The 21,624-nt window shown below is 36.6% G+C and overlaps 1 protein-coding gene across 4 annotated transcripts in view; it reads left to right on the top strand.

Moving 5' to 3' along the window:
- Positions 1 to 21,624, top strand: part of ARHGAP12 (Rho GTPase activating protein 12) — a 116,673-nt gene that overhangs the window by 36,490 nt on the left and 58,559 nt on the right. The gene's annotated exons all lie outside the window — the stretch shown is intronic.

Below are 21,624 nucleotides of genomic sequence, written 5' to 3'. Positions count from 1 at the left end.
AGCTTTTCCAATTTCTAAGGAGGCAGGCAAAATTTTTTTTTAAATAAACATAGCTGGCATATTGGTTTAGCTAAAATTTCACACAAAATTGGTTTGTTTGGTGTATGTATTTTGTATACTCTTTTGTGCCTCTTAGACACCCTGGTGGTACAGTGGTTAAGAGCTACAGCTGCTAACCAAAAGGTCAGCAGTTCGAATCTACTAGGCTCTACTCCTTGGAAACCCTATAGGGCAGTTCTGCGCTGTCCTCTTGGGTCGCTATGAGTTGGAATTGACTCAAGGGCAGTGAGTTTGGTTTGCTTTTTTTTTTGATTGTGCCTCTTAAGGAGCCCTGGTGGCACAGTGGTTAAGCATTGGCCTACTAACCAAAAGTTTCGTGATTCGAAGCCCATGGCAGCTCCATAGGAAGACGATGTGGCAGCCTGCTTCCATAAAGATTATAGCCTTGAACACTCCGTGTAGCAGTACTGCTCTGTCTTGTATGGTCACTGTGAGTCAGAATCAACTGGATGGCAGTGGGTTTGGTCAAAGGCTTTATTGTGCTTCTTACAGTACCTGTGGGCTCAAGACATGTATTCTTATGATTTTCAGCCTGTAGGTACAACATTGGAAACCCTGGTGGAGTAGTGGTTAATTAAGTGCAACGGCTACTAACCAAAAGGTCGGCAGTCAAATCCTCCAGGCGCTCCTTGGAAACTCTGTGGGGCAGTTCTACTCTGTCCAATAGGGTCGCTATGAGTTGGAATCTACTCGACAGCAGTGGGTTTGGTTTTTTTTGGGCTTAGGTATAACATTACTGCTTTAGGCATGACATTGCTCATTACATTTGTATCATATTTGATGGTTAGTCCTTTATCAGTGTTAATATTTCCATGGAAAACCGCTATCATAATATAGTTTTTTTTTAGGAACTCATGATGTAAAGCCTGGGACTTACACTTTACTACTTTGAGTCTTGCTTTCCATCCCTGAGTTGCAAAGCTTCCCAAAGACAGGGATTGTTGTCTACTACTACCTTCTGTCTCCACAACTTTAGGCAGGGATTTATTGAACATTTCTTGAATGAATAAGTGAATGAAGGAGAGTATAAAAGGCCACTAGTGAAATCAAAAGACCTGGACATTTAGAAGTTAGGACTTCTCAGTTCTACTTCTTAATTAATTTATACATGTTTAAACAGGAATATTATTTTATTTGCAGTCACAAGTCCTTTTCTTGTTTTTCCAGTTTAGTCTGTAATGTACTTCCAAAGAAGATTTGAATTTTGATATGGTTTATTCTCTATAACTGTTCACCTTTTCTAAAAATTAAATATGTAATTTATATTTAGACTTTTAATAAACTTTTAACCTATTAGCATGTAGGGATAGTGTAGTATAAGAGAGGCAAAGAGCACAGATTCTGGAGTCAGGATGCTTGGGTTCAAAGTCCATATTCATTACTGTTTAATTGTCTGCCCCTGGACAAGAGGCAAGGAACTCACTTTCCCTATGTTATTATTGGGAATAAGAGCAGTACTTATGTCACAGGATTTTTTTTTTTGAAGATTAGATGAATTCATGCAAGTACTAGAACAGTGTCTGGCTCACAAAATGTACTACATAAGTGGTTTCTTCTATTATATGTAGAGGTACTCTTGTGGCTTTTGTAAAAGATTGGAAAAGATTGAGCTCGGTAGTTATTTTTTGACATTTTAATTAAAATAGAAAAAAGAAAAGATAGCTCAGGCCCATTTTGATATTTACTTAGCAGGTAAAATTTACTTAGCAATGAATGTGTGAATATAAAAGTCATAGAAATACAATTATCTACCTGATTGAAGTATTAAAGATAGAGCTTAGTTACTGGGGATTGTTTGATATAGATGCTTATATGTATCTCCATTTGGTTATTTTACATGAAGTAATGTGAGGCTGTGTTCTAGATAAGCATCTTCCTGAGACTGTAACAAGGCAGAACAATTTGAAAATAGAACCTATAGTATCCTGCTTGTATTTGAGAGACAATCAAACCTGTCAAACGATAAGCTATTTGACTACCTGTAGTAAACTGGGGGCTATAAGAGAATCATTACATTTTTCATATGTATTTGTTAAATATTTTTAATCATTTTCAGAGTGTTAATTTGAAAATTTTAAAATGTTATTTGGGAAGGAAGAAAGAAAAAAAATGAATGGAGGAGAATAAAGTAAAAAAAAAATCATGACCTTAGATTTATTTGAATAATTCGTTTACTCATGCATTCACTAAATATTAAAAACATTTTTTTAAATTGTATTTTTGGTGAAAGTTTATACAGCAAATTGGTTCCCATTTAACGGTTTCAATAATATTGTTCAATGACATTGGTTACATTTTCCACAATGGTCAACATTCTCATTATTTCCATTCTGGTTGTTCTGTTTCCATTAATCTAGCTTCCCTACCCCCTTTACCATCTCCTCCTCTTTGCTTTAGAGTAAGTACAGACCTTTTGGTCTCATATAGATGATTATTTAAAGAAGCACAGTGCTCACAAGTGATACTGTTTATGAGCTAATTTATTTTTTGGCTGAAAGGTGACCTCTGGGAGTGGGTTCAGTACCAAGTTTAAAGGGTATCTCAGGGCGATAGTCTTGGGGGATCCTCTGATCTGTACTGGTTCAGTAAGTCTGGACTTTTTTTAGGAATTTGAGGTTTGTTCTATGTTTTTCTCCCATTCTATCTGAGACCGTCTAATGTGTGCTTGGTCCAAATGGTTGTTAGTGGTAGCTGGGTACCATCTAGTTGTTCTGGTCTCAGGAGAGATTAGAGGGTGTGGTTCATGTGAGCTATTAGTCCTATAGACTAGTTTCTTCTTTGAGTCATTGGTTTCCTTTTTTCTCTTTTCCTTCAGACAAGTACAAACTAATACCTGTCTCTTAAGTGGCTACTCTCAAGCTTCTAAGACCCTAGATGCTACTGACCAAACTAGGATGTAGAACAATATCTTTATGAACTGTGTTACTCCAGTTGACTGAGTTGTCCGCCAAGACTATGGTCCTAAGCCTTCAAACTTGGTAAACCAAACCTGCAGTGTGTTTGGTTATGTGTAGGAAGTATCTGTAATTGTGCTCCTTATATGCTTTAATATGAATATATATACAGCACACACTAACATGTATATTCATATGCCTACAGATACATGCATACTCATATACTCTCATGTGCTTTCCTGTACATATGTATGCATACATACCTACCTGTGTAATCATACACATATTTTTTGGTTGTTATTACTGTTGCAAAATTGTAAATGTTATAGCATTTACCAGAATTGTTCCTTATTCTTGTGTATTTCTTAGTGTCATCATTTACCTTGGTGAAGTTGTGTAGTCTTCATTCATGTTGGGTATTACCTTTTCCAGCACCAAAAATAACATATGTCTCTGTAGGGTCACTATGAGTCAGAATCGACTCAACGGCACTGGGTTTGGTGTTTTGGTTTTTTTTTTTTTTTTACTATCTAGACAGTGATTACTTCTCCCATCCCCTCCCATCCTTAGTAACCATCAAAGAAGGTTGCTTTCTATGTGTATGCTTACCTGTCTTTTTATAAGAGCGAGACCACGCAGTATTTGTCCTTTTGTGATTGACTTATTTCACTCAGCATGATGTCCTCCAGATTCATCCATGTTAATGTTTCGAGGATTCATCATTATTCTTTATAGCTGCATAGTATTCCATTGTATGTACGTACCACTATTTGTTTATTCATTCATCCACTGATGGGCACTTAGGTTCTTTCCATCTTTTTGCTGTTGTGAATATGCTTTAGTGAGCATAGGTGTGCAAATGTCTATTCATGTCACTGCTATTAAATCTCTAGGATATACATGTAAGAGTGGGATTGCTGGATTATAAGGTATTTCTATTTCTAGCTTTTTAAGGAAGTGTCATGCCATTTTCCATAGTGGTTGTACCATTTTACAATCACACCAGCAGTGTATAAGAGTTCCCATCTCCGCACAACCTTGCCAGCATTTGTTCTCTGTTTTTTTTTGATGCATTGCCATTTTTACAGGGGTGAGATGGCATCTCATGGTAGTTTTGATTTGCATCTCTCTGATACCTAATGATCAAGAGCATCTTTTCATGTGTCTATTAGCCTCCTGAATGCCGTCTTTGGTGAAGTGTCTATTTATGTCCTTTGCCCATTTTTTGATTGTATTATTTGCCTTTTTGTTGTTGAGTTGTTGAAGTTTTCTATATGTTTGGGAGATTAGACCCTTATCAAGTATGTTGTTCACAAATTTTCCCAGTCTGTAGGTTCTCTTTTTACTCTTTTGTTAAAGTCTTTCGATGAACATAAGTACTTAGTTTTTAGGAGGTCCCAGTTGTCTAATTTGTCTTCTGTTGTTTGTGCATTTGTACTTGTGTTTGATAGTCTATTTCTCCAAAAAAAACCTGGGTCCCATAAGTTTGTCCCTGTATTATGTTCAAGGAACTTTATAGTTTTGACTTTGACATTTAGATCTTTTATCCATTTTTAGTTAAATAAATATTCATTTAGCTCCAGCTGCATACCTTGTATTGTGTGTTTCTGGGGCTATGATGATGAGTAAAGAGCATATCTTCTAATAGAGCTATACTTATGAATAAATACTAATTAACCATGTAGAATAGTAAATTATTTCATCTGCTTCCCTGTTATCTCCTGTAAGAAAGATTGTATTTAACTAGGCATTCCCTGACATCTGGGGGTTGTTAAAGGTACTTGCAGAGGATGGCCAGAAGCCTTTTAGAAGTGTCTAGAAACCATTACTATAACCATTATAGAACTATACAGAATATTCCAATAAGATTATCTTAGTATAGGCAGTGATGATTTTAGTTATGGGATTTATCTGAGTTTACAACTACAAGCTACTATCCGGCTGGTAGTCAATACTGACCTTTTTTTCAAACTGGAGCCTAGAGTGAGCAAGTTAAGTGATTTGTTGGGATGCAAACAATAGGGTGAAGCAATGAATAGGATAATTAAGATTTGAGGTCAGAAGAAAGGCAGGTTAAGAATAAGTTAAATAAGTTTAAAGGAACAGTTGTTAAAGGTAGAAATTCTACGTTTAATTTTTATGTCTATTTGACTTGGGCCAGGTACCTTTAGTTATATTTTAAAGTAAAATTTTCCATTTTTAAAGGGAACCACTAAAGTTCTTTGTGATACTTACCTATTTTTATAGTTAAAAAATATATATATTTTTGTCTTTTTGGTAGATACTAAAACTCAAACATGTGAATTAAGAACGTCAGTTGAAGCTCACTGTAACCTTAAAGGTGACACTTTGACCTAAATTGTTCTATTTTTACATAGATGAAAATTTCATTTCCTGTTCATCCTCTCTGTGTTTATAGAAGGAAGATGTAAATTTTGAAGAGATCTAAATTTTGTAACTATTAGAAGTAATTACTTTGGAAGAATGCAGTATAGTACATGTTCATTTAATTCTTAGGTACTTGGTTTAATCAAATCTAGCTTAAAATGTGGAGGGCATTTTTTGCAGGGGTTGACAAACTTTTTCTACAAGGGACCAGATAGTAAATATTTTAGGCTTTGTGAACCATGTGGTTTCTCTTGCAAGTGTTCAACTCTGTTGCTGTAGCATGAAAACACCCACAGACAATATGGAAACAAACAAGCATGGCTGTGTTCCTATAAAACTTGATTGATGGAAACAGTCATCCGGCCAGCTCTGGACCACAGTTTGCCGATCTCTGTACTATAAGAGAATATAGAAAAATGCAGCAACATTTTTAACAAGTCATTTATAAGCCGTTTATGTGACCTGGGGTAAATTGTTAAGGTAGCCTGGGTTTCCTCTTCAGTCAGGATGTAGAGACTTTCAAGTTCATATCAGGTACTTTTGAAGTTGTGTTCTGTGGAATTACAGGATGATATGAAGGTGCCCCAGGAGCTGCTTGGGGAATGGTCAGGGCATTTATCCATTTGTTGGAATATCATAGAACCATCAAAAAGGATTTTTTGAAGCTTATTTATATCTTAGGAAATGTAAAAATTTAAAAGCAGCTTACAGTCATTCCTGAAAATGTAAGTGAAAAGAATAGCAGTAGTCTTAATGCTGTGAAGAAGGCTCTGTGCTCGGAGAGCTAAAAACATTGTAACTTTAATTTGACTTTTAGGCACACTACTTGTTATTTTTCTAGCATTTTGTTATGGTTCCTTAGTTTCTTTCATTACCTTTACAGTTGAATCTTTGCTAACCATCTTAAATCCATTGAATATCTGAGGCTAAAGATTTGCCAGTTTGAGCCATGAATGCCTGAATTGTATTCAGCTTACATTTCGAATCTGTTTCAGCGTTTTCAGTTTTTACTTTCTGTCTCATTTTTATAAGTGTAACATACAATAAATTATCCAGAGGCAAAATTGGAGAAGTACTGTAGCCTACAGACAATAGCTGAGGCTTCTAAAACAGAACTGTCGCTGTGGCATTGTACGATTGCTTAGAAAGTTCATCACCTGGTAGAAGACAGTTCAGATTTTATGTATTAAAGGTGGCTGAGGAGCTTCAGCCGAAATTAGGAAAATGCCAGGTATTTGGAACTTAAAACTTCCAAGTAAAGGGTCAGAGCCTGCACCTGTTGTGATTATCACTTCATTCAAAGCATCGACAGAGATTAACTTGAGTGATGGATCTTTGGGTAGTTTTTCTTTTTATTCCTAGTCTCTATTATTTAAATTTTTAAAACAGATAGATTTTTGTCTATAATTCATAATTCAAAGAAAAGAATATATATAACAATCTTTGCAGTTTAATGGATCACTCTTCTAATCAGAAAACTGTGGTTTTAAAATTTTATTAACTATATGTCAAATGTCTTCATTACTTACATCATATTTTCTTTTAATTAATATATCATGCTTACTGTTGAAAAATGGATGGTATTACTAAATACTCAGGTAATGGTAAATACATTTTGTTTTTATTAGAAAAATCATCTTCATATTTCAGTTAGAGTAATTTTTCTGCGTGGATAGTTTTGTTAATGTAATTTAATTGAGTTGTGGAGAAAAATAATTTGCTTATTCATCGGTTACAATCACTTAATAGTTATTCTTTTGACACAGCCAAGTGGGAAGGAATGTGGTCTTTTTAACTTTTCGGTTCACATTTAAACACAACTGGGAATGGATAAATCTCAGTGCTTTTCAGAAACTATATATAATTAGACAAATGATATAGCTACTCGTATAATAATTACTTGCCCTGTTATGTTATTATTGATATGTGTATAATTTTTGTTAGTATATTCACTAAAAGAGAACATGGGGACAGAAAACATGAAACCCGGTTGTGATAACCAGACCAGTTCCTTCCTGTGGGTAACACTTTATTCTGTTAAAAGGAAACAGGCATCTTTGTACCACTTTCAATATGTCTCATTTTGAAGACCAACAGTATGTACCAAAAGGACACATTGGGAAAGAGGTTAGTAAATCTGAGCTGAATTTAGATCTTTGCCACAATATTCTCATTCATCTGTTTTTATATGCAGAGACTTCTAAAGTCTGAGTGAAAACCTTTTTATCTGTCTGTGAATGTTAAGATACCTGGTGGAAAGGGACAAGCATATTTGAAACCAGACTTATTTGGAACTAAACTGATTGGAACCAAAGGGAGCCAACATATGTCTCAAATGACTGTTGGAACAGGGTAGAGTAATTTCGAGTCTTTAGGTGAAGATCAGGAGCTGAATCCATATTAGTTTGACTAATGGAAAACTTTTTTGTACTGTAGAATCTTTTCTAAAAATTGTGAACTGAGAGCTAATTGTGATGAGGGAGAGAAGTTGGAAGAGCCCTAAAAGGGAGGCTAAGAACCTTAGAAGAGAACCTGCAAAATTGACTAGCACTAATTGTTTATAGAGCTGGAGTATATTTATTAGATGGACTTACTTCCTGCACTTTGAAATATAAGAGGAATGTTTTATGTTTTTTTTCCTGGGGATGGGGTATCTGAAGAGATGGAGAGACACTAAATTAAATTGCCTTTAAACTCAGCTCTGGTTGATTTTCTTCCTCTCTTTTGGATTAATGTCTTTAAAAAGATGTTAGGAAGTTGAAATATGTAGTGTTAATTTTTAATGATAACTTTTAGAGGTAAAGGTAATTTTGGGGGCTGGAATGATTAACTGGTGTTTAGACAGGCTTCAGCTTATAAAATTTTAGGATGAACTGCTCAGTCAAAGGGATGCTAGACTTTTGATCCCACTCATGCTAGAATAATCTTATCCTATCTAGCCCATCCTACCCTACCCTACCCTGTTTAAGCCATTAGTTTCCACTGTGGAAACTCTTTGTGACTTGTTACGGAGATTAGAGCTTTAAGCTCATGGCTGTATTTCTGACTGGAGTGAGTCCAAAATATCTATGTCCTGGAAGGGGGGGACCCTTCCTATTTGTCTGTTCTAAGTTTTCTGGGTAAACTTGAAGTGCTGAGTATTGCCCTCCTTAGGTTGTTGAAGTGTTCTGTGCCTTTATAACTTATGTGATAGAACTTCCTAAAGATCACTCCAGAATTGTTAAGTGGGTTTAAAACTGATAGCCTTTTCTCTTCCACAAATTTTTTTTTTCTTTTTAATCTCATTTCAAAATGAATGTCTTATAGAAAAAAATTAGGAAATACAGATAAACAAAATAAAACCAGCCATAATTCCATGACTCAGAAATTTTTGTCGTGAAGTCCATTCCAACTCACAGTGACTCTGTAGGACGGAGTAGAACTGCCCCAGAGGGTCTTCTAGGGTATACACTTTATGAGAGCTCAGATCACCAGGTCTGTTCTGCAGAGTTGCTGGTGGTTTTGAACCTCCAACCTTTATTTTGGTTAGCAGCTGAGCGCTTAACCATTGTGTTACCAGGGCTCCCTCAGAAATAGTTATGAACGCTTACATATGGTGTTCTGGCCTTTTTCATGCACGTATGTATATATATGTGCGAAGGTATGTGTATAATTTTTGTATTTATGTATTTGTTGTACATCTGTCTGAATACCTATTTTGAGTATCTTTTGTTTTAAGAATGCAGGGCTTAAGTGTTTACTTGCTTTGGCATAAAAGCAGTGTTAAAATGATAGAAAGTCATTTTTTTTTTATTCTGTGATGGTTTTCAAGGCTGCTTTAAGGAAATAATGCTTAAAAGCTTGTAACTGCACACTCAGTTTGGAGTTAATAAAATAAGTTGTCTAACCAGCTGTGTTATATGTTCTCATGCAAACTTGTTCATGAATTGGTCCATGTGGTAAATTAGAAACCCATTGTTCATTTGAAGTGAAATTTATAAATTATTTTCCTTAGGTAATTGAAATTTTTCAAAATTGATTTTTCACAATCTTCTTTTTGAAACAAACAAAAAAAGTAGTTATCAGAAAACGAGAGAAAGAAAGGATGATATATCAACCAGTTAATTGTGTACCATGAACGTGTAGATTAATTTTGTCTCTTTGGAATTGGGATTTTTTTTTTTTTCCTGCTACCAGAAGTCTCAACTTCTAAGCTTAGACTTGTGCCTGTAGTATATACTTTCAGCAAGTAAACACAGATGTATTTTTTCATATGTAATCCTATCATTAACTTTTTACTGCCTAGAAATGTCAGTGACAGAATATCTGTAGTCATCCTGTGAATGCTGATCATAGAATTACCATTCCAGCCCTACCCAGTGAAAAACCATTCAAGCCCTAGGGAGGGATATTTGAGATAATGAATGGCAGTGTACCAGGCCTTTGTGTGTTGCTTCATCAGCATGATAGTAACTAAGTTACTGAGTCTTGCTATCTCAGCATGATGTTCTGTTGAAGAATTTTGCTTGCTTTACTGGCCAACAAGGACAAACATATCTGGATGAATACTTCTAACACAAATTAGTAAGGAGGTTTCATCTATAAATATCTGTTTCTAGCAGCTATTCCTTCATCTCTCTATTTTTGACAATATTCTGTGGATTGGAAAGGCAGTTACTGAGAAAATAATAAGCAGAATCTGAATCAGGACTTGAGGTCTTCAGTTTATTTGCTTTTAGACTTTTGGTTACATTGTCTTACTCCTAGTTCTTAAGGGGCTTACAGTTTAGTGGGAGAGACAGAAAAATCACACTAACGAAAACAAACTGTGATGGGGACGGTAGTACAGGTAGATAGAGTTCTGTAGAGCTGCAGTGCCCAGTACGGTAGCCACTAGCCGTGTGGTTATTGAGCACTTGAATGTAGCTAGTGAGACTAAGGAACTGAATTTTTAATTTTATTTGACTTCAGATTTCTAAGAATGTTTGGAATAACTTGGGTATGTGGATCTACTTTTTCAACCATAAATTTTACGAAATCTAAATGTAGAGCAAGTATTTCTGATGAAAATTTAGTGACTGAATGTGCCAGATTTAGGTCTTAGTGTGCTATGAAAAAAAAAAAAAAAAACTGGGTTTTGAAGACTTAGTACAAAAAAATAAAATACGTCAGTAATAATTGTTAACATACTCAGCTGCTAACTAAAAGGTTGGAGGTTTGAGGCTACCAAGAGGTGCCTCAGAACAAAGACCTGGCTCTCTCTTTCCCAAAAATCAGCCACTGAAAACTATAGAGCACACATGGGGTTGCCATGAGTCAGAATGGACTCCATGGCAACTGGTTACTGGTTATGTGGTGAAATGATAATATTTTGTATATATTGGATTGAATAAATAATGTGATTCAGTGTTACAGATTTGAATTATGTCCTCCAAAAATATGTGTTGTAAATGCTAACCTCTATGCTGTGGTTGTAATCTCATTTGGGAATGGGTTGTCTTTGTTATATTATTGAGGCAAGATTAGTGTAGGATGTGTCTTGAGCCAATCTCTTTGATATAAAAGAAATTAAACAGTCGAGGAGAAATTAGGTAAGATAGATGCCAAGACACATGGAAATCTCCAAGGAACCAGGAAGCAGAAGCTGAAGAGACAAGGACCTTCACCCAGAGCTGACAGAGAGAGAAAGCCTTCCCCTAGAGCCAGTGCCCTGAATTCGGACTTCTAGCCTCCTAAACTGTTAGAAATAAGTTTTTGTTTGTTAAAGCCATCCACTTGTGATATTTCCATTATAGCAGTGCTAGATAACTAAGACATTAAGATTAATTTCATTTTCTTCTTTTTACCTTTTTAATGTGGCTACTAGAAAATTTATAATTAAATATGTAGCTTGCATTATATTTCCTGCTAGACAGTGCTGCTCTTGATGCACAGAAGACATGAATTCTGCCTTTGAGGAATCAGGTGATAGCTCAAAGAGCAGGTAACCTTTGATCCAGTTCTTCATGGTTTTGCACGTGGTTTGCTGGTTGGGGACAGGCTATCCCAGATAAAAGGATAAAGTAAAAATTTGAAGGTACGGAGAAAAATAACATGTCATTAATAGTACAATTTTAAGTAGCAAGGGAGTTTTGGAACAAAGAATGTGGAGAATGGCAATAAATGAGACAGAAAAGGTTGTTTGGAGTGTTGAAAAGCCTTAAATTCACAGTTACGGTATTTGGACTTGTTCTGTAGTTAATGAAATGTTCATTGATGTTTTAAAGCAGGTGAGTAACAAGATTAGATTTGTGTTTTTAGAGAATTAGTGGTGCTGTGGAGGATCAGTTGGACAAGGCAAAGAAATGGAGGCGGTAGACCCACATAGATTGTTGCAGTCTTTCAGTGTAAGAGAAGAAGCCCTGGATTAAGGTAGTCAGTCATCTTGGGGTAGCAGAAAAAGGAATTCCAGATATATTACCCAGTTTGGCAGGGAGAATTAGGAGAACTTTGTAACATATAGGAGACTCAAGATGATTGCTAATTGCATATCTTATGATGCCATTATTTGAGCTGGTGGATATGGTGGGGCAGCATGTTATATGGAAAAATGAAAGCAGAGTATAATGAGTTTAAGGCATCTGTGGAGTATCCATTCTAGTGGGTAGTTCAGAATACTTATCTGTAGCTCAGGAGAGTGAGATAGATGTTTGAGAGAGATTTTGGTTTTATTGAAGCAATGGAATTAGGTAACATCCCCCAAGCAGACCATGTAAAAACAGGAGTAGGGAGTTACTTTTGGTGAATGGACTACATGAGAGCTTCTTTAGTTATAGAAAAGCAATTTTAATTCAGGAACATACTGAATGCTTATTATGTGCCAGGTGCTATACTAAAAAACCGAAAATGAAGAGATAAACAAGACAAACATTTTCTGCTTTAAAGATAATTATGTTCTAAAGGGAAATGCAGGAAAATAAATTTGGGGTTACACTGTAGTAAGTACTATGGTAAAAGTGGGTATCTAGTGACAGAGTAGTAAGGCTGGAGGAAAGCACGTATGTGAGAGCGTAACAGAAAATGAGACTGCAGAGGTGCGGGCTTGATTGTGAAGGGGAAATCCATCCTTGTTCCTTTTTGGCAAATCTTTTACCTTTGATCAACTTAGTGCGCGGATATACCACCTTCACTATTTGTGTTGGTCCGTGTTACCCAAGGCTTTTCACTGTGATGTCTGTCAACTCTTACATATATCCACCCTCTAGGGACGCATACCAGGAGCCACCAGCTGCTCTGCGGGGAAAATGTGGCAGTCTGTTTCCATAAAGGTTTGCAGCCTTAGAAACCCTGTGGGGCATTTCTACTCTGTTCTTTAGGGCCACTATGAGTCGGAATCGACTTGAGGGCAATGGGTTTTTTGTTTTGTTTTGTTTGGATGGACAGGTAGTCTTTAACTACCAGAAGAGCCCTGGTGTCACAGCAGTTAAAAGCTACAACTGCTAACCAGTCGGCAGTTCAGATCCACCAGTCACTCCTTGGCAACCCAAGGGGTAGCGCTACTCTGTCCTATAAAGTCACTATGAGTCGGAATCAACTTGACAACAGTGGGTTTGGTTTTGGTTTCAGTTGGATCTAGCTTATAGTGTGGCATAATCACACTTTTAGTTTGCTGCTGTTATTGTGGGTTGGTAGCACAGAAATGACTTCACCGGTATGCTTCCTGATGGCTGGTTTTTGTAGGGCCTCCTTGAAGTAAGCATTTGTCAGGCTTCGCAGCTTTTCCACTTGGGACCTGCCTTTTTCTGTGTAAGGAGGCAGAAATGGAGATGAGCCTGTGAGGGTGTGAAAGGGTTGTTCAGGTTGTTGACTAAGGTGAAAGAAGGGAAATAAGCCAGAAGGTGTGTGGGGTGGGGTGGTTAAAAAAGTTTCAGCATGTGAATAGATTAGGCTGGGGTCTCATATCAAAGCCTATAGTTATTGTGCAGCGTTAAGTTGCAGCAACTAGAAAACCTGAAAGAAATCTATAAGGAAAACAGTTTGTTTGCCAGGGAAACAAATCACAATAATGAATTCAGTTAGCTATCAGTAATGTTTCCTTCTACCACCTGTCAGTTTGTTGTGTTGTGGTGGCTTGCATGATACTGGAAGCTGTGCCACTGGTATTTTAAATACCAACAGGGTCACCCATGGTGGCAGGTTATCAGCAGAGCTTTCAAACTAAGATAGGTGAGGAAGAAAGACCTGTTGAGCAACTTCGGAAAATTAGCCAATGAAAGCCCTATAGATCACAACAGGGTATTGTCTGATACCGTGCTGGAATATGAGCTCCCTAGCTGGGAGGGCACTGAAAACATACAATGGCTGCAGCGGTGGACTTGAGCATACTAATGATTGGAAAGATGACGTAGGACTGAGCAGTGTTTTGTTTTATTGTACATGGAGTCATCATGAGTTGGAGCAGATTCAGTGGTAACCACCACCACCACCACCCCCAAATGTTTCCTTACAAACGGCTGCTTTTCATTCCTTTGTATTATGCCAGTGGAGGTGTTGAGTGTGCTTGGCTTGCCTTTCACTTCTTTTGGTTTGCTCCTCCTTTTCCTTAAAACCCAATTAAACCTATGTTGAACCTTCTCCAGAATGCCCTGTGTCACCCTCTTCTCCCTTTTAAGTACTCCTCTTCAGAGTTCTAAAGCATCTTGTCCCTACTTCTCTCTATAGCACTTAGGTCATGCCATTGGATTGGTTTTTTTTTTTTTTTTTTCCTGTTTCTTTACTCTAGACTATTAGCTATTAGTCTTATTTTCGTCTCTTGCCTAGTTCACAATTTGTTCTTAAATGTTAGTTAAATAAGTGAACCATAGAAAATATCAGTATACTCTGTAAAGCTTGAAATCTCAATGAAGTAGTACTTTTTCAGATATGAACACTAGAATTTGTAAGTTTTTATATTTTAATATTATTAGACAAAGGGTCATATATATATGTTTTTCTGAAACTTTACCTTCAAGTAAATAGACTATCCCTTTTGAAAAGTTGTATTTTCTAGTTAATATTGATAATGCAACTTTTAGTTGTGAAAAGAAAACAAGTTTTAGTCCTATTTTAACTAAATATTGACTTGTTGAGAAAACTTTCTTGTGTTATGCCAAAAAAGAATTGATGCCTTTGAATTATGGTGTTGGTGAAGAATATCGAGCGTACCATGGACTGCCAGATGAACGAACAAATCAGTCTTGGAAGAAAGAAGTACAGCCATAATGCTCCTTGGAAGTAAGGATGGTGAGACTTTGTCTCGGGTACTTCAGACATGTTATCAGGAGAGACCAGTTCCCGGAGAAGGACATCATGCTTGGTAAAGTAGAGGGTCAGCGAAAAAGAGGAAGACCCTCAATGAGATGGATTGATACAGTGACTGCAACAATGGGCTCAAACATGGCAACGATGGTGAGGATGGCACAGGACTGGGCAGTGTTTGGTTCTGTTGTACATAGGGTCACTGTGAGTCAGAATCGACTAGATGGCACCTATCAACAACAGCGTTATGCTATTAACAGGCACAGTGTTAAAATAATAAATGATTATGGTAAAGCAGAATTTGTTTAAGCAGCTAAATTATCAAAGGCACATAATTTGGTATGAATTTTGTTTAATTCGTTTTTCTACATGAATTAGAATTTAATAATTGCCTGGTGCTTTAGTAAGTTTTTCAGCCATAAATCCAAATCAGAAGTGTGACTATAGACTCGCAGGGGTTTATACTGATTATTCAACAACGTAAATGCAATTCTACATTTAGAGTAAGGTGGATATTTTAGTAGTAGTACTAAATGGCATATGCTGATTAAGAAACAAGGGATGCAGCTCCTTAGTTAATGTGGATTCTGCCATTCTGTAAAGTTTATTATCAAAGCAATTCTTGAATTAGTGTTAAAAGTAAAAAGAGGAAAAATTTCAGTATGTTCAGTATTAAAAAAGTAAATATTCAGGTAGAAAACTAATCTTAAGTTTAAAGTTACCTTGTATATAAGGTTCTCCAGTTTTTCCTTTCTGTGGATAGTGGGAGGGATATTTTAGTCTATGTATAGATAAACTGGAACAGGCCAAGTCTTTTTTTAAATGTAGATTTGGGTCATGTGCAAAGGTACTAGTCCCAGTTCAGTTGTTAATGACAGATATAGCCTGTAAAATTAACTTTGTTCTTCTTTTAGATGTTTCTTTTGTATGAAAGGTGCATTTATTTTTGTTGGAGACAACTCATAAACAGAATTGTGTGTTCAGTTTACATGTATTGTACTTAAGTAAAAATTATTTTTCTGACATTTATACAGCTTGATGCATCTGTTGGAAATAGCCTCCCCAATTCTAGTTACTTATTCTTTTAACTTTTCTTCCTTTAACTTATCTGCAAAGTAAGTAGCAACTGGTGATACGGATTTAAGAATCATTTTTAAGTATTTATGTTTTTTATAATACAAGTAATTTATTGGTCAGTTAGTCATAAATCCATTCAGGAGGATTGAGTTGTATATTGTATTAATACTATTGCCATCTCTTTTGAGTCAAGTGGAAAAGGCAAATGCCTATCTTGCTCCAAAACCTTATCTCAAATCAAATTTAAGGGTAATAATTGTAATAAACTTGGGATTAAAAGAAACTACTGATAATGTTTTAATTTGTGCTTTTTTCATGGCTTTAAATTTTTAGTTGGAATTTTATTGTATAGTTTCACATTTTTTAATCATGTTTCAAAGAAATCATTAATAGCATTTTTAATGTTTCAGTAATGCTGCCTCATGTGTATGGGCCATAATTTACTTAACCATTCTTCTGTTGTTGGATCTTGAGATTGTTTCTGATTTGCTTCTGATAAATAACACTGCAATGACAATCTTTGTATGAGAAACATTTTTCCATAGTTAGTATTTTTTTCCTTTGTTCAGTGTCCTAAAAGAATATGAATATATATATATTTATATAAACAAACAAACAAAATAACTTGTTGTTGAGTCCATTCCAACTCATAGCGATCCTATAGGATAGAGTTTCCAAGGAGGGCTGGTGATTCGAACTGCCAACTTTTTTGTTAGTAGCTGAGTGGTTAACCACTGGCGCCACCAGGGCTCCATATACATGTGTGTGTATATGCATATATGTGTATATAATTTATTTTTGTTGAGAATATGCACAGCAGAACATACATCTATTCAACAATTTCTACATGTACCATTTGGTGACGCTTATTACATTCTAGGTGTGCAACCATTTTCACTCCCGTGTTCCAAGTTGTTCCACCTCCGTTAACATAAACTCACTGCCCCCTCAGGTTTCTGTCTGATCTTTTGAGTTGCTGTTGTCAGTTTGATCCCATATAGATAGGTCTTAAAAGGCTATACAATACTCAAGACAGACATTCCTAAAAGAATATTTTTACAGATTCTTAGAAAATATTGCCAAACTGCTTTCCAAAAAGGTTCTACTAGTTAAAGTTACCAGCAGTAAACTAAAGTTGTTACGTTTTCTACCCTCATTTACCAACATTGAAAGTGTTCATTTAAAAAACATATTTTTGATTTTGCTGGACAAAAATGGTACATAATTACTTAACCATCACTTGTTATAATCATATGTGCCTTGTGTATATGTAAACAATTAGTTTGGCATTTTAGAGTAAGTATTTTTTATCCAAGCAATTTATTTTTCAAGAGTTTTTGATGAAAATAGTCGGTGATTAATCAATGGTAATTCCCTTGAATTTTCTCAGTAATTTGGGCACCTGATGATAAATGTGGACAATTTCCTTTTTTTTTTTGCCAGAGATCAGCGTATTCTACAAATATTGAGTTATCTTCTGTTTTATCTCCGCACGATTGATACAGACTTTGAGAATTAAAGATTTAAGCTGATTTTAAGTATGGAGTTAATTCATGAAGAAAATCAGCTTTTCATTTCTACTAGAATCTGTTTCTAACAGCAAAAAAAAAAACAAACCCAGTATTTTCAGTGAACATCTGTCAAAAAAATTAACTAGCAACAAAAAAGAGTTGAGAAATATTAAAGTTTTTTTATATGTTGTCAGTAAAGTTTGTTTAAATATTTTGTTTCTGGTGAAAGTTTATGTAGTCTCCATTTAACAGTTTCTGTGCATATTGTTCAGTGATATTTGGTTACATTTTCCACATTATGTTAACATTCTCATTTCCATTCTGGTTCCATTTACATTAATCTAGCTTCTCTCCACCCCCCAACCCCCCCCCCCCAAAAAGTATTTTTACGGTAAATGGTTCATTTGGTCTCATATAGATTTTTTTTTTTTTTTAAAGAGCACGGTACTCACAGGTGATATTGTTTATTTGATGAGCCAATCTTTTATTTAGCTGAAAGGTATCCTGTGGGAGTGGTTTCAATTCAAGGTTTAAAGGGTATCTCAGGGAGATAGTCTTGGAGTTTACTGTAGTTTTCTACCGATCCAGTAAGTCTAGCCTTTTTTTTTTTAAGAATCTCTGTTTTGTTCTGAAATTTTCTCTCATTCTATCCAGGGCCATCTATTGTGGCCCTGGTCAGAACAGTTGGTAGTGGTAGCCGGGCACCCTCCAATTCTTCTGGTCTCAGGATAGATGAGGCTGTGATTCGTCTAGGCAGTTGGTCCAGTAGACTAGATTTTTCTTTGAGCCTTTGGTTTCTTTCTTTCTCTTTTGCTCCAGATGAGTGGAGACCAATAGTTGTGTCTTAGATGGCAGCTTGCAAGCTTTTAAGACTCCAGACACTACCAAACTGGGATGTAGAATATAAACTTTATGAACTATGTTGTGCCCATTGACTGAGTTGTCCCACTAGACTGTGATCAAAGTCTTCAAACCTAGTAAATCAATCCCACAAGGTATTTGGTTATGTCTGAGAAGTATCTATGACTGTGCCCCCCTGTGTGCTTTATTATGTTTATGAATGTATGTGAAGTGCACACAAACATGTATATGCATATGCCTACAGATACACCTGTATACGCACATTTATATACACACATATACCTTCCTAAACACATGTATACATACATATCTACCTGTGTAACCAACCAGTCATGTATTTTTTGGTTCTTACTGTTATTGTTGCAAAATTGTGTATGTGATAGCATTTACCAAAATGTCCCTTATTCTTATGTACTTGTTAGTGTCATCAACCTTGGCCAAGTTGTGCATGCTTTACTCAGTAAACTTCTTTTAACTTAACTATATGTGCTTCTACTTAGAATTACTGCTTTTTCTCTAGATTTCAGACATAGCTGTCACCTGTATTTCTTGGTTTATCAATTTTGAAGAATACCAACCAGCTTTGAAGATTTCTTGATTTTACTAAGTTAGGAACCATTCACCTCTCCCCTTTCTCTTTTTCAATGTGTAATATTTGTGTACTTTCATTTCTTTTCTCTTCCCTTTGTTACTTTAAATAATACATTAAACCTCTGCCTCTGTCCTGTCCATTCACTAAGATTGTTACACTCTGTTCGGGTTTCTCCTTCCTGAGAATTCTGAAAGGCATCTCCTGGCAGAAGTTGTAGGAGTGGTGTTTCCCTTCTCTCAGGAACCACAGTCCTGCATTGCCTGTTGTATTGTGCCTGAAAAGACTGGTTTACTATATTTTATTCATTCTTCTAATTGTTTTTGGCAGGAAGGTAATTTCAGACCCTGTTTGTTATTGCAGGGAGCACTGGTGGTGCAGCGCTTAAAATGCTCGGCTGCTAACCAAAATGTCGGCAGGTTGAACCCACCAGCTGCTTTGTGGGAGAAAGATTTGGCTGTTTGCTCCCGTGAAGATTACAGCCTTGGACCCCAATGAGGGCAGTTCTACTCTGTCCTATAGGGTCCCCAGGTATAGGAATTGACTCTGTGGCAATGGGTTTGGTTTTGGTTACTCCTTCATGGCTGGAGGCTAAAGTCTTTTTAACATCTTATTTGCTGAATCTAGTAATTGTTTCACAGCCCTTATATTGAAGTCTTTGTGTTTGATACCTTTTTTTTTTAATGTTATTTATTTTGTTGTTGAGAATATACACCACAAAACATAGGCCAACTGTTTCTACATGTACATTTCAGTGATACCGATTACATTCTTCAACTTGTGCAACCATTCTCACCCTACTTTTCTAAGTTGTTCCTGCCGTATTAACATAAACTCACTGTCCCCTAAGGTTCCTGCTTAATCTTTTGTGTTGCTGTTGTCAGTTTGATCCCCCTGTGTAGATAGTTCTTAAAAGAGCATAATAATCAAGGCAGATCTTTTTTACTGGTTAAGCTTAACTCTTGTTTGGTTTTAAGAAGACTTCAGGGAATATTTTTGGTTTAAGTTTTAAATATTGTTTCAGAGGTTTCATCAAGCATCCGTGACTCCAGAAAGTCTGGAGTCCAAGAGAATTTGAAATTCTGTTTTGCATTTTCCCCTTTTGATCAGGGTTCTTCTATAGAATCTTTAATCAAAGTGTTCAGTAGTGGTAGCCAGGCACCATCCAGGTCTTCTGGTCTCATGGAAAAGGAGGCAGTTGTTCATGGAGGCAATTAGGCACACATTCCATTTCCTCCTACTCCTGACTGTCCTTACTCTGTTGCTCCAGAGGAATAGAGACCAGTTGTTGTGCTTTGGAAGGCTGCTTGCAGTTTGCAAGCTTTTAGGACCCCAGGTGCTATGCAGTGAACTAGGAGGTAGACGTGTAACAGAGGCACTGAACAAGTTGTTAGGTCTATTAACCCGAATGTCCCATGAACCTCCAGACCAAGGAACCACATCCCATGAGATGTTTGGTTGTACAAAAGCAGCCTCAGCAGCTACTCTTTTTTTTTTAATCATTGTATATATGTCTGCCACACAACTTTTGCTAATTTAACTTTTTACAGGTGTACAACTTATTGACAGCACTTACAGTTAGTTATCAGCTGAGCAACCCTACCCTTAGTCAATGCAATTTTCCCATCACTGTAAACCAAAACTCAGTATTCCATAAGCAGTAAGCCACCCTTCTTTCCCCCTTCATCTTGCCCCTGCTAACCACTAATAAACTTTGGTCCCTACATTTGCCTTTTCTTATATTTTTATGTGAGGTCATAGAATATTTGTTCTTTTGTGATTGACTTATTTCACTCATAATGTCTTCAAGCTTCATCCATATTGTAGCTCTTACCAAGACTTCATTTCTCCTACTGGCTGAGTAGTGTTCCATTGTATGTCCATACCACATCTTATTTATCTGTTTATCTGTTGATGGGCATTTAGGTTGTTTCCACTTTTGGTTATTGTCAATAGTGCTGCAGTGAATATTGGTGTGAATGTATTTGATACCTGCATTCCCCTTCCTTAGAAGTTTTCTTTCTCCTTGACTCTCAGATGCCACCTTCTCCTGTAGACCTACTTCTGACATTTCCTTTCTGTCTTCTTTACTGGATCTTCTTTCTTTGTCTGATCCCTTAATTATTTTGATGGTTGAGATTGTGTGTCAACTTGGCTGGGCCATGATTCTCAATGTTTATATGTGATTACCCCCATGATGGGGTCTGCTGTGAGTAGACAGTCAGTTGAAAGGGAGTTTCCTTAGGCTTGTGGCCTACATCCAAATATAAGCAGATGTTCTGGCTTTTGCCTGTTCTGGATCCTACAGTTGCCTCCTGTTCATCTGACCTTTGGTTCTTGGCACTTGAGCTAGCAGCTTACCTGCGGATCTTGGGATTCATCAGTCTTCACAGCCTGTGAGCAAGAGCTCTGCTCTCTGACCTGCTGATCTTGGGTTTCACCAGCCCATGCAGCTACGTGAATCAGGAGAAGTCTTGCCTCCTGATCTTGGGGTTCATTGATTTTCACAGCCTGTGAACAAAAGCTCTACTCTCCGACCTGCCAATCTTGGGTTCACCAGTGCCTGTGGCTTTGTGAATCAGGAGAAGCTTCTATCGTGATCCATGGACTTGGGACGTTCCAGTCTCTACAGTCGTGTGAGCGGTTTCCTTGATACCAATCTCTATGTATATTTATATGCTTTACTGGTTTTGCTTCTTTGGAGAATCCAGCCTAAGGCAGTTATATTAATTGTAACAACAATAATAATAGTTATTATTATAATAACAGTAGGAGCTGCCATGCCAGACTCTATACTAACTTTATACCTGTATTCTCCAGCCTTGATTCTGAGGTGTCCTCGTGTGGGTTCAAACGGCAGCCCTTTCAGTTAGTAGTCCAGTGCTTAACCGTTTGTGCCACCAGGTCTCATATTCTCGTTTTAATTCATGAAGCAACTAACTGCTCAGTATTCTTCAGGGTTCTCTTTTCCTCCTCCTGTCATTATATG

This window comes from Loxodonta africana, chromosome 4 (genome assembly GCF_030014295.1).
Source record: "Loxodonta africana isolate mLoxAfr1 chromosome 4, mLoxAfr1.hap2, whole genome shotgun sequence".
Classification (NCBI taxonomy): domain Eukaryota; kingdom Metazoa; phylum Chordata; class Mammalia; order Proboscidea; family Elephantidae; genus Loxodonta; species Loxodonta africana.
This window is presented reverse-complemented; position numbering and strand designations above follow the sequence as displayed.